The sequence below is a fragment of the Anser anser genome (genome assembly GCF_964211835.1).
Source record: "Anser anser genome assembly, chromosome: 16".
NCBI lineage: Eukaryota > Metazoa > Chordata > Aves > Anseriformes > Anatidae > Anser > Anser anser.
Window position 1 is genome coordinate 3354766 of NC_139737.1, and position 12809 is coordinate 3367574.

At 49.6% G+C, this 12809-nt stretch overlaps 1 long non-coding RNA gene across 3 annotated transcripts; it reads right to left on the reverse strand.

The window, feature by feature from the left end:
* Nucleotides 1–356: 356 nt before the first annotated feature.
* On the reverse strand, nucleotides 357–12052 carry LOC310882841. Of its 3 annotated transcripts, none has more exons than XR_014573170.1 (3): nucleotides 8370–12052; nucleotides 3854–3996; nucleotides 357–3683 (listed from the first exon to the last, which is right to left on the reverse strand). It is a non-coding gene; the product is annotated as an uncharacterized lncRNA (long non-coding RNA). The 3 variants fall into 3 exon arrangements; XR_014573171.1 differs by having other exon boundaries at nucleotides 3854–4010; XR_014573172.1 differs by lacking the exon at nucleotides 8370–12052 and adding an exon at nucleotides 4137–4474 and having other exon boundaries at nucleotides 3854–4010.
* Between the last annotated feature and the right edge of the window lie 757 nt (nucleotides 12053–12809).

Sequence of the window (12809 nt, forward strand, 5' to 3'; positions counted from 1 at the left end):
CAGTTCTCCATTACCCAGCGTGCGCAGGATTGCCAGGGTAATGGAAAACCCCAGCTAACGCTGCGTGCGGTGGCAAGGAGGGTGGGGGAAAGGCATGGCAGAGGCTGGTGAAGCTGCCGCCTCCTCATCCTCTGAAGCACTGGCACCAGCATGGAGCTGGAGGCTGCTGCCTTTTTGCCCCATCCTTCTTGCTGTGCCCAGTGAAAGGGAAGGTGGATGGACTTGCAGGTTTTTTTGCTTTCAACGAACGGACTAAATTGGAAGCTGCTGAATAAGCTTTTAAAGGAAAATTAAATGTAGGAGATCCTGCTGCTTGTGATGTGCTGTGGTCAGGAAAAACAGGAAGCGTTTGCTCCATGGACACACACTGATGCTGGTTTATTATACAGGAATAGTTAGATGAGCCATGTGCTGAAATTAAGACCTTGTTTTGGCCGCTGCTGTAAATCACTGATGAATAAGACCCCGTTTTAAACCGTTTATGTTTCAAATAAACAAGGAGAAAAGGACAGCAGATGTGCAAAAGTGAAATGGTGCGTCAAAAGCATCCGAGCTGGGGAAACTCCCCCCCCCGCATTTCCTGCTCAGCCCCGTCACCCAAACCCTCCTCGTCTCTGGCTCCAGCTTCAGGGTGGTGCGTCCCTGCTCCTCACCTCCCCGGGGCTCTGCTCACGTCTCCAGCTGCGTCTGATCCATCCTGCCTTCGGTGAGCTTGTCCTCAGGGGCGCAGAGGAATTCTTTGCCTTAGTTTCTGGAGAATTTTTCATACAGCTTCTCAAAATGTTTTACCTCTTAAGTGATGGAGATGTAAAGGTGTGGAGCTTGTCCTATGGATTTGCATGAGCTGATAATGGCTTTGATAAGGTGCCAAAGGGAGAAGGTATGGAAAAGAAGGATAGAGGTGGCCTGGAAGAAATCAGTCTGCCATCTCTGCTTCCCCTGTCTCAAGGTGTCTGTAGTGTAGCAGCGCACTCCCCACCACGACCAGAGCCTAGCATCTTCCCAGAAGGACCAGGCTCATCCATGACCTCTGTAGCAGTCTCAGGGGATAGGAGAGGCCTGAAATTCATTCAGCACAGCTACAGAAAGCCATGAGGTGTGTGCAAGGCAATGAAGTGTGTGCAGGTAAAGGTGTGTTGCAGAAGAGATGCAAAAGTCCTCGCCAGACCGCGGTTCCTGTCCTGCTGCGAGCCACAGACGCCTCCTCAAAAAGAGACCTGCCCTTGCACCACCGTGAGGAAGGGTGTCCGGGGGACACAGCCCTGTCCCCTGCACCACCAGAGCTCTGCACAGCTGTGATCTGTGTTGTTCTCCTTGGCAGCATCTGGTGCAAATCTCCCTCATCTCTGCTCATCTCTCGTCTATGGCCATCTCCTTTTGTTGCCACCTCTGTCGAGCTCGGCCAGCCTGGGTCAGGAGCTCTGCAAGCTGCTGATGCTGCTGGTGGCTTTTCTTGTCAAATCAAAGGGCACCAGGATTGTGCTTGGCCGGGGCTCACTGGTGGGCACAAGGTTGTTTCTGAAAGGCTGAGGCCACCTATGCCTCCGTCCATCGCCAGAGCTGAGAATTACCGTGGCAATGACAGTAACAAACAATGGCAAGGAGATTGGTGATCATATTAATGTTATTATTAACTAACATTATCATCATTATAGCATTCCTATTATATGGATTACCATTTCCTTGGGTTTGGAGTCTGTAATCATTTTAGTTTGTCTGAAACCCCGATTTTACGGGTCATGTTAACACTCGCAGATATACCTGCAATGATTTTGTGTGTGCTAGCTGGCCATTTAATATTTCACACCGGGATGGATTTACGATGTGTTGCATCTCTGTCAGGAGCTGTGGGAGTGTTCAGACACATACTTCTGGGCTGATCGCTTTTATCAATCTACATAAATCATTAAAACTCGGGGTTTAATGAATGCAAATGCAGTGCCGCAGAAGGGAAGTCAGTTGGCTGGAGGCACTCTGCGAGCTGGAATCGCTCCATCGACCGAGACTGCTGAAAGATGTTTCTTCAAGTTCAGTCCTGTAAGTCACCTGGGACGTGAGATGATCACAACGATCTTTGGGCTAAATCTGTGCAGACACAAACCTCATTAACACCGATCAAACGGAACTGTCCTCGTTTCTCAAAGATCCACGCAGCTGACTAGGAAAGAAGGAGAGTTGTGGTACATTCATCATGGGAAGTCCGGTTCTGGCAACATATACATTTTTAATATCGTTAAGTGTGCATGCACTTACAAGATTGGGTTAGCATAGTCATAAACAATTTATTTAAAGACACGCTGTCTAACAGATTTCTGGTGCCTTAATGATCATTTCCTAATATTGCTGTTATAAATACTTCCATGATTCACATCTCCTCTTGCAGAACAAGCAACAAATCTCTAGGAAGGAAGTTCAGAACTGGATTTTTTTCCTAAAAGATGCTCTTTAGAGTTGTGTTATGACTCTAATTTGAGCCAGAAACTCATTCACAGGAAAAATATAACAAACAGCCAATACGGATGTTTTTCTCAAGTGCTGCTTTGCAGTGAGAAACGCACTTCTGAAAATCCCCCTGGTGATTTTTACCAGACTTTGTGTTGCTCTACCTCTGTCAGATCCCGTTGGTTTTGCAAAGTAGAGCATCAGTGTCCATCCTGCTCAGCTTTGCCAGGTGTATTTATCATTACAAGAGCAAGGGATCCCCTAAATGAAAGGATCAGGTAGGAAGCTGTAAGCAAACTCTTGCCCAGCTCCTGATTAAACAGTGGTGATTGTTTCCAGAGTGCTTTGCAGAGCCTGAAAGTATATCCGTGTTCAAAGAGGGATTAGACAAATTCCCAAATGACATATGCCTCGGCGGCTGTTAAACCCGATAATCTCAATGCAAACCTCTTGTTCGGGATGTCCCTGAGCCGGGGATTGCCAGCAGCCAGGGGAACATCGTGGAGGGAGCGATCGCTGCCCTGCATGTCCTGCTCGCCTCTCCATAGCGCATCCACTGCGCCCGTACCGGCACCACAGTGCGTGGCTATCGCTCTGCATTGCCAGCAAATAATACCGGGAGCTCTGCTGCTGAGCGTGCACCAAGTGTGATGTGGTACTATTAAAAGAGCAGAGGGAGAGCAGTGCCTTCTCTTTCAGCTGTTTCCTGAAGGATTTCTGGAGGGTCTGAGCTCTTTTTTTGTCAGGCCCTTTCCATCAGGTGACGCACTGCCCTTTCTTCCGAAGATGGAGAGAAACAAAGTGATTTCTTGCACTCCACTCGAGTTTTATTTGAATGAAAGGTGGCGTTACCCGGGAAAAAAACATGGGAAAGTCCAAAGACTTCGTTATCCAAGGAGATCAGTTGCTGAAGCTCAGTGCAGCAGCCGTAGGCGCATTCCCACTGCCTGAACAGCCCCCGACAGCCGACTGGGCTGAGGGAGCACCAAGGTCACTTCAGGCTGAGCAGGCAGGAGAGGAATTGTGCCTGTGATGACGATATGTACACTATTTTTCTCTTTCAGCTGCTTTTTGGCAGCCCAGATTGGTAGAGCAACACCACGGGGTGCACGTTGTGGACACGGCTGGGGCAGTGCTGTCACCAAATTTGGGTAAATGCCACCTCAGGCAGGCTCTCAGCAGCCCACAGCTCTCCTTCCTACGTGTCACTGGGCTGCAGCTCCCCAGCTGGACAGGGAGTCCTGCAAAAATGCGAGCAGTAATTAATAGCAACCATAATTACAATCCAGATAATTGCATGGGTTCAAAATTTAAGTCCTTTGAGCAGAACTGACCTGCTCAGTTCTTACTTAGAAGGGACCACAGCCCCTGGCCTGTCTCCCGAGATGAGGTGAGGCTCACGGCACCTTACCTGCACCAGGTGCTGGACCTGGGTTTCTGCTGCGGGTCCGGCACCACAGAGCACTGCAGTGGGGAGCTGCAGGAATCCCCCAGCCCGGGGTAGCAGCGAGGGCTTGATCTCACCCTGGTCCCACTTTTCATCTGCTCCATTCACTGCAGGAAACAAGCTATTCAGAATAATCAGAGAAAAGCACATAAGATGTTAGCTAATATTTCACGGTAGCGCGACAGCTCAGAACTCATCGCTGCGGTGCACGAAGCAGCAGCACGAACAGGAGCACGGGGAAAATCACGTGCACCGTGGGCTTTGCTTCTTCTCCACCTGCTGTGCTTTTAGCACCGTGTCGGATGGGAATATTTACGCCTCAGTCAGTGACAGCGTGAATGCCACCGTGCCAAGGAAGAGCAGGTCGAGCTCACTGAGCTCTCACAGGATACGAGTGAGGCTGAAGCATCGCGCAGGGCTTTGGGCTTTGGCTGGAAGCGAGTTGCCATGGTCAGCACCGCATGTTTGTACAGCAAGGGTAGATGGTATCATCAGAGCAACACCCTTCCTCTGCGCTCGTGTTTTTAAAGGGCGATTGCACCATTGAACCACCCACTTGTACTTCTCCCTTGCTAGGAGACCAGGGAAAGAGGTTATGTTCAGTCACCGAAGGTTTTACATTTTTTTTAAAAAATGAAGTCTGATGAAAAAAACAATATAACTGAGGCTTGAACTTTTAATGACTTTGTTTCATAATCTTTTCAAAGAAAGATTCCTGTTAAACTGACCAAGCCTTTTAACTCTTTTTGTTGTTGGCTTAAAGCCTTGGCAGTGAGTGTTGCCCCAGATCTCACGCACTGTGCTATTCTCTCTACCAATTTCCCCTTTGGATTTTGGTAAATGTTGGCACTGCAGCTTAACAAAGTACAGACACTTACTGACAGCGATTTCATCTGCCCGTATGATCTGGGAGATAATCAGGAATATCACGTGTATGTGAAGGATATATTGCAGCATGATATGTAGCGTGCTTAGTTAGCTGTATTGAAAAGATTTCCAGATAGTTATTGATTTTCCAGCCCTGTAATTAGTTCATGGATTACTAGCATAGAAAATATTGCTCTAGAAATTGATTTTTTTAATTGTTCATTGCACCAAAACTACAGTATCACTGCAAAACATGCCAAATGTTTTCTGCAGAGGAAGACTTTGAACTTTGGAAAAATATTGCCACTGTAAACACGGGGAAGAAATCACATGGCTGATTATTTTGCTATCTTAAATAAGGCCCAGATCTCGCCAGCTCTATCTGATTTCTAAAATCCATCCTTATAGTGCTTCTTGCAGGATCAAGGTCTAAAGGAGAGATTGGACCCGATTGTGAAATCTAAAGCGCCTGCAAGTCTGTGTGCATCAGGATCTGAGCAAGCATCGGCTCTACCCCTTGGTGCAGAGCTCCCACCCGAGGGACGTCACAGTGTGCTGGGGCAGGTGCTCACCACGGCGCATTTTTCTCTTGATTTGTGCCTGTCCACCAGCACGGGCAGCCTCTGCACGTGGCTGGGAGCTGTGTGTGTCCTCGGGGAAGCAGGAAACTCCTCTGCCCCCTTTCTCACTCGATGGAGCTGCCCTTGATCACGGTCACGAGGGTCTGTGCAGATGCTGCGCTGCTGGTAGACAGCTACCAAAGGGCTCTGGCTATGTGCTGGGGAAACACATTTCTGAGCATTTTGTGTGTCTTCTACTCCATCTTGGTCTCGGTGTTGATGCTTTATAAGTTCAAAGTTTGCACTCTTTCTGTCGCTGCCAGGGCTGTTTATGAGTGCAGTAAATGCCAGGAATGCAGACCAGTTGCCCTGGACTCTGCCCCATTTGTATGGCCAGGCTTGGGTTTCACAGGTAGCTGAGCACTCCTGAAACAAGCCCCACTAACCACAGCTTGGGCCATAATCAAATCCTTTTTCCTCTCCTAGCCCTGCAGCAGAGCAAACTGAAGGCTCAGTGCCATTCACCAGAAAGGTTGACGGGATACAGCCAGGAGCGGCTCTACCTTGGCAGCTGCCACGTCTTTCTCATCTGAAACCATCCTTGCACGTGCCGCTTCCTTGTTCTAATTAACACCTTAATCAGCTCAACGTCTCATCGCTGAAGAATGACTTGGCATTTGGCAGGCTGGCAGCTATCCGACAGTGACAGGCTGCGGCATCTCCAGCACTCAGCAGAGGTCAGAAGTCGGCCCCTGCGGTGTCCTTGCCCCTCAGGTCCTGGGTGCACGTCGCACACCATCTCTGTAGCTCCTCTCCCCGGTTAGTGGTTTTTTGTTTGTTTGTTTGTTTTTGTTTATAATTCTCTTTCAGGATGGTAAGGGGAGATGACAGGAAAGGGATGGAAAGATTGGGAGCATAGAAAAGCAGAGCAGAGTTAGCGCAGTGATCCTATCTACAGGAGCTTTCATTTTTCCTCCTGCTCACCTAATGCTTTACGAATGAGGAGCACAGGGAGCAACAGGCACTTGGCCAAGGGCGGTGACTTCTCGCACAAGTATACACGGCCAGAGGCAGACATACGGACAACTGTCCGTTAGAAACACCCCGTGGCAGCTCCTCATCCCCATCCCACGTGTCCCATGTGCCCAGACCCCAGCCCCACCTGCATCCAGGTCTGTCCCTGCACCGCCGTGAACCCCGCAGCGAGAAGCTGCATCTGCACAAGTGAGCGTGCCCTGAACCTGCCAGGGCTGGAATTTCTATTGGTTTATTGCTTCCAGGCAACATTTTTTCATCTATATTTATCAGCTTCTTCGGGGGAGTTTGTCCTCCCCATCCCGAGCGGGATGCTTGCTCATTGCTGGGTGACTCAGCAGCAGCGCTGCACACACGGAGTGGGAGGTTGTTTGTGGAAAACAGGAGTAATTGAATCCAGTAAGAACCCAGCTTCCTCTTCCAAAGAAACTGATATTTCTCTCTAGCATGATAACGGCAGATGTTTCCTATAGGAGCACAACCAGGAAACCCCAACAGAGGCAACGAGGGCATTGCAGTTTGGGAGGTTTATCAGGATTATTTAATTTCAGGGCACAACTGGCCCAGACATTAAACAAATCAGTTGTGTCACTTCTCTAAAAAGCTTGTGAACTAAAGAGATTGGGTAGGCAGCAAAACCCCCAAAAGATTATTATCAAGTTGCAGGGGTTACGCATTCTGCACTAGTAATGCAGGCAGGCAGAAAAATTGACTATTATAAGATTTCTTCCAGAATCTGTGAAATCCCAGGAAGGAAGAAGACATGATCATACTTAAAAACCACAAGCCATATAATAGCACAAAATAGGCCAACTGGGCAATCTTTGGTTTGGTGGGGAAAGTGCTTCTGCAACTCTATAATTCCCAAACACACCCAATCCTGGCAAAATAAAAGCTTAGGAAATGTCTCAGAGGATGGGAAGTGTTGCAGCAAAAGTAAATTTAGCAGAGCCTGAATGCCTTTGGCACCCTCCCCGTGCCTGCCCGTGGCAGCCCCCGAGGCAGGCGGCAGCAGCTGGCGGTGTCAGACCGGGCCCCGAATTCCCCTCCTTCACCTGCAGTCGTTGCACCAGCACATTTTTAACCTCTGCAGAAAAACGGTATCACTGCGTGCATCACTATGCAATAAACCTGTAGGAGAAGGGTGTAGAAGAAAAGGAGGGGAAAATGCAGCTTTATTCTGTGCCTCCCTAGGAAATTTGGGGGGCCCGTCTGACTCCCTGGGGCATGGGTATGGGGGAGTGAATTACAAGTGCCTTTGTCACCACTGCTTGCTCCAGGACAGGAGCAAAATTGAAGTATTTTGCCCCAGTATTTCACCCACATCTAGTCTGGGTGTGCTTGATTCCTCCTTGCATGAGGGCAGAGGAGCTGCCACGGGGACACGCAAGCATTGGTGCTGCCACAGCCACACGCTTTTGGGGTTAGCCCATAACACGGCCCAACGTGCATTTTTTGGGTTTACCTCCTCCATTCCCGAGGTCAGAAAACACGCAGGATGTGTCCTCGGTTCTGCTCCTGGCACCAGAGAATTGACTTGAGCATATTTCTCAATTTCCAGCTCCCCCCCCCCGAATTCCTACTGGGATAAAGATGGGAGCGGCTGCGTTAAACCAGTCTCACTCTCCCATCTAGTGGTAAAACAAGGAAAGTTGGCCAAGAATTAAAAAAAAAAAAAAAAAAAGACCTAAGAAACTTTATATTTCTGTGGATCTTGGGGTAGGGGTGAGCATGGTACTTTTAGAGTTGTGGGTTCAGTTAAATTCATCCTCCACAGAAGGATTGTCCCAGACTTGATCCAGAGGAAAACACAGCTCTGATTCCTGTGCGGTCTGGGGGAGCCCTGCGCTAGCAATAAGCCATGACAGAGAGAGACCTGCACATGGATGGCTGTGCCCTGTGTAAAGCACTAACAGCTTGGGTCCGAAAGTGTGCACTTGAGCAAACGGAGCTCTCGATGAGTGGGTGGCGGAAAGCAGCGCAGCACGAGCTGCGCCTTCCCCCACGTAGCTTCTTACCTCCAGCCAGCCCTCAGGGCTGCTCAGGCCCCGTGCACTGAGCAGCACGACACGTTGCAGCTCCCTCTCCGGCCCCTGAAAACCTTCAGCACAACCACAGATCCCCCGAAATAGCCGGGGAGGAGGCACAGGCGCGGAAGGAAACCACAGCGTCCTGCTCAGGAAACGCAGCATGGGAAAACTGAGAAAGCAGCAGGGCTGCTGCGCTCTGCAAGCCCTCTCACCGTGTCCACTCCACTTGCAGAGCCCAAAATTGCACCCCTGCAATGGCTTTCAGGAGCCTTCTGCTCCCCAGAGATGAGCAGGGGAGATAAGGAAGGGCAGCGTAGGTTGTTTCAGCCCGAGCTGGGAGGGAAGGGTCCCACCTGTCCCACTAAACTTTAACAGGATCAAAGTGATTCAGGTGCCAAAATCCCATTTTTTTCATGAAGAACTGATGGAAAACCAGCTCAGCCCAAAGGCAGTGACCAGTCCCATGGGGCTGCTGCTCTGCGGACAGGAGAGGTGTGTGGCTCGGGTCCTGTTGGCCCTGGTTTGGGATGCCCCGATCCTGCTCAGTTCCAGCTGAGCCCTGAACTGCTGCGCACTTAGGGAAGATTTATGTTCTTCTGTCAGATCGAAGAATCGTGGCATTTCCTGGAAGGTTAGATGATGTTTCATTTTCAGCAAATAAGGTCAAATGCACAAAGAAAAAAAAAAGAAAAAAAAAGTAATCTCTCCTAGATCAGCTGTTTGTAAACCCCGGAGGTGCAAGCGCTTGCTTGTGGGTTGCTGTTCATAGAAAAATGCTTTCCTGGAGCAGCACGCTGACAAATGTGACTTTGCTCCTGTGTCACCCCCACTGTCTCCAGCACGTACAGACTCAGCTGGAAATATCTTACACAGATGAGTACGTTGCTCATTCACACACCGTCAGATTTTTTAAAAAAAGGTGCTGGGCACACCTGGGAGGGCAGGAATGGGGCAGGTGAGAAGGCAGCCCTGTGCAGAAGAGATGCAGTGAGCAGGGTGGTTTCCCAAGCAGCACCCATGCGATGCTGGAGGAGGGACGTGGGTCGGACCCTGGAGCCGGCGGGGGGCCCAGGACGCCTTGGGGACACATGGGGTTGTGCTGGGCTCACAGGGCAGGGACATCTCTGGGTGTGGATGGGAGCAGGGTGGGTGCCGGCAGAGGGTGCTGGGTGCAGCTCAGCCGCCGCCTCACTCCTCATGTCGGGAGAGGGCAGCCTTCCCCGCGGATGGATGCTCCAGGGAGGGGAGAAGCATCCTGCAGAGAGCCAGCCCCTGTCCCAGCACACAGAGAACCGCAGCTTTTACAGAAAGCTGAAGGGAGAAAGTTCAAACAGGGCTCAGCAGCGTGCACACGGAGCTGCAGAGGGCATCCCTCTGGCTGCACATGTCACGGCTGGGTGGGATGCCCTGGCCTTGCATCGCCACCCACTGCCCTGCAAACCCTCCGAGCAGGACAGCCCCTGCTCCTACCCTGGAAATGTGTTTGTAGCTACAGCCAAAAAAAAAGAATAGTAAATGAAAAGACACGTTGGAAACGTGGAAGCAAACTTAATGCTACTGCTGTGATGCTTCATTTGAGCTGCAAGGAGAAGATAAAGTTCTGCCTCCCACTAGAGGTGTCATCGGGGAAAAATATTTCTTCCCTCTCTAAATGGCATCACATTGTTTCTTCTTTTCAGCCTGCTGCCAGCTTGGTGCCACGATCTATTTTTTTTCAGGAAAATACTCGGGTTACCTGACAGTGGTGGTAATACTCCATCCACCCCCCGGGTAGATATAGTAAAGATATTCAAATATAGATTCACCTAGGAGAGAAGAACAAATAAAGACGGCTCTTAGCATGTGAATAGCTAATGAAGACCCACTTAGCAGTCTTGGCATATTCATCAGCTTCAGCAGATGATCGTTGATTGTGTGTCTGCAGCTACTTTCTTCTCCTTTGCTCGTTACACCCGGGTCAAATGAAACGCACACAAAACCGTGGCAGAAATGATAAGAGCCGATGGAGATGGCCGCAACGATGACCCATCCCAACTGGAAAATTACCAGTTAGGATATTTTTATAGCCCGTCAAATGGAGCTATTTCATCTTGCAGCAAGAGGCAGGTCACTTCTAATTACCAGGGTGAAATCCAGCTCCGCACGCCGTCCCGCGTCTCTCATTAGCGGTCCTGGCTGGGAGACCCCTTGGAGAAGCAGCTGAGCAGGCGTTTGGGGGTTGTTTCAGGTTCACCATCGTGCTGGTGTTGCCCAGTGACTCGGGGCTGCTTGTGCCAGGCAGGGCACGGAGGTGAGGACAACAGACCTGTTCGGTGCCCCGCTCGCAGCAGCGGCTCTGGAGATGAGCACCACGCGCCCCAGCACCGCACCGCTCCCCTCGGCCCAGACTTTTCCCTGTTAGCAGGAGATTTTTCAACCAGTGGTTAGAGTCCAGTGAAAGTCAGAGTGAATGGCATACAGAAATACATATAAACTGTAAAAATATGGAGAATCCTCTAACAGGGGGTTCTTCCAAAGCACCTTAGGACACTGGTTTCTCCCTTTCCTGAAACCAAGCTTGGCTGCAAGGTGAATAAAGCTTTAATACTGCATTTGTCAATGACCTGTGAAAAAACAAAAACGGACATAAAAGTAAGAAAGGAAGAGAGCAGGTCAGATCCTGCCTCACCACCAGTGCCACCTCCGGATCAGTTTGCCACCACGTTTCTTTTCCTTTGCAGTGCAGCAGGTGTCGGAGAGGGGATGCTCGGGGCTCGGTGAGGGAACAGCCTGGCAATGGAAGATGCTAGGAGAAGGCTGCTGTGACATGAAAGGTCATCGCCAGAGGACTCGGATGCAATCTGGCTTACATGGGTGTAAAAGCTGCTCCATTTATCCTTGTCTGATCCAGCCCCGACACATCACGCACCGTGGCTGCTTCCAGGCCCTTCAGGTCTCGGCTCCTTTCTGGCCCCGACCCAGCAAACCAAAGCATCCTTTTCTCTCCAGTTCTGGGTCAGAGGAAAAGGCTGTTATTAGGCTACCTCTGCTTTGTGGTCTTTTAATTATTTCCACCTCTGTGATTACACTAATTAGCTAACTGGTTTGTAATGGCTGTATGGTAGCTCTCATTACACTTTCATTAATCACAACATCAGCTAGTCTCATTACATGATTTTTTTTTCCTTTATGATTTGAAATTATTCAAAGCAAAAGTAATCCGAAGGGGGAAGAGAAGTCAATAGGAACAGACACTGTATTCGTCGGCAGCTTGGCAGAGAGACTCTCTGGTATATTTAGAAATGTTATGATTTACAGGAGCCCACCAGCCATTTACTTAGCTTCTAGAAAAAAAAAAAAAAAAGTAAGTTTGAAGTTTCCGATCACAACTGTTTAAGGCACCTTCTCACTTTCTTTGATTCAAGACAGCTGAGTGACACATTCAAATGGGATCAAAAATAAAACAACTGTCAGCTTGTCTCCTTTATCCTGATGGCTGCAGCCTCTCACTTGCCTCAGCCACAGCATCTCTTCATCACGTGGCGTGTAGGGGACGAAGCAGAAAAAAAGATCTAAGAGGAGGTTAAGTTTTTGCTGCTGGAAAAACATTACTCTGACAGCTCTCAAGACTTTCCTATCAATCCTCATCCACCTAGACTATTTCATGTGTTAAACACAACTTCTTAAAATAATCAAAAATAAGAACAAAGCCCAGGCTGGATAGCTTAAATACATGCACAAGGGAGCGTTCATCACTGTGGCTATGACAGAAGATAATAATAATAATAACAACAAGAATTAACACCTATTTAACAGGAGAAATCCAAAAGCCTTTACAAACACCAATCAATTAATTCTGCCAGCCGGCTATGTGTTGGGCAGGGAAAGGATGGTGGGTGAGAAGAAAATTGCCCAGAAGGGTGCAAACTGTGAGCAGAGAAGGCAAAATTGGTCCTGCTGCTCACTCCCTGCTCTGCAGCCACTGTGGGAGCCCCTGCAAGGCACCGCTGCCCGCAGTGCTGCTGCCTGCTCCAGCACCACGTGAATCCTCCAAGGAAAGGTGTGCAGGAGGGCACGGCTCTGTCCGTCAGCGCACAAATGCCCTGAACCCTTTGCAAGGTGTCAGAGACACGAATTAGAAAGGAACCAAAGGTGGACTTTATACATCTAACCTGTTTTAGCTTTTGAGACCTGAAAATTGATCATGTTCTCTATGGACGGAGATGCTATAGATCCTCGGGACTGGTGATTCTTGCTCTGTTTCACCCTTTCCTGGCCCAATCCAGACATCAGCAGTTTCCCAGGAGAACAATCACAGCACAGCATCTCCCAGCCTGCTCCTGCAGCTGATGCTGAGCCACCCAGACCCACTCAGTGTCGGGCAGAGGAGGCAGAAAGGGCTCCTCGCGGCCGCTTTGGACAGGCAGGGAGAGCAATGGGCTCCTGTGG